Below are 569 nucleotides of genomic sequence, written 5' to 3'. Positions count from 1 at the left end.
GAGAGAGAGAGAGAGAGAGAGAGAGAGAGAAATAAGGGGAGCGACAAAAATAAAGTGGAGAAGAAGAGGATGGGAAAATGGGGGCGAGAAAAAAACAAACTGACAAATTGAAATACCGACATTTCATGAAAAGGTCTAGTTTTGTTGTTGTTGTTGTTGGGTTTTTTAAAATAACAGCTGCATATCTTTGACTTACACTCACTCAAGAAATGATATTAATCTTTTATGCAACTCCATCTCCAGCATGCTAAACACAATACCAGCCTGATCGTATTCCCCCGTCCATCAAGTCAACCAAAAGTAGGTTAGATTAAAGAATACCGACCCTAGGAAGACTCGAACCTCAATCGTGAAACTGAATTCTTGGCAAACCCTTTGAAAAAGGGACGTCATCCCCCCTCCCCCCGACCCTCTCCAGCCCACCAGCAGGTACAATTATACACCAGCAATTACATTATACTCTACCACTCTTATCTCGGCTCTCCTTCTTCTTTTCTATGTATGCTTCTCTCTAGCAACACATCTATATGTAAGGCAGCATGGTGGGATCAGGCTCTCGTCAATTTTTG

The sequence above is a fragment of the Aplysia californica genome, unplaced genomic scaffold (genome assembly GCF_000002075.1).
Source record: "Aplysia californica isolate F4 #8 unplaced genomic scaffold, AplCal3.0 scaffold00362, whole genome shotgun sequence".
Classification (NCBI taxonomy): Eukaryota; Metazoa; Mollusca; class Gastropoda; order Aplysiida; family Aplysiidae; genus Aplysia; species Aplysia californica.
The sequence above is the reverse complement of the archived record's forward strand: the minus strand, read 5'-3'. Positions refer to the sequence as shown.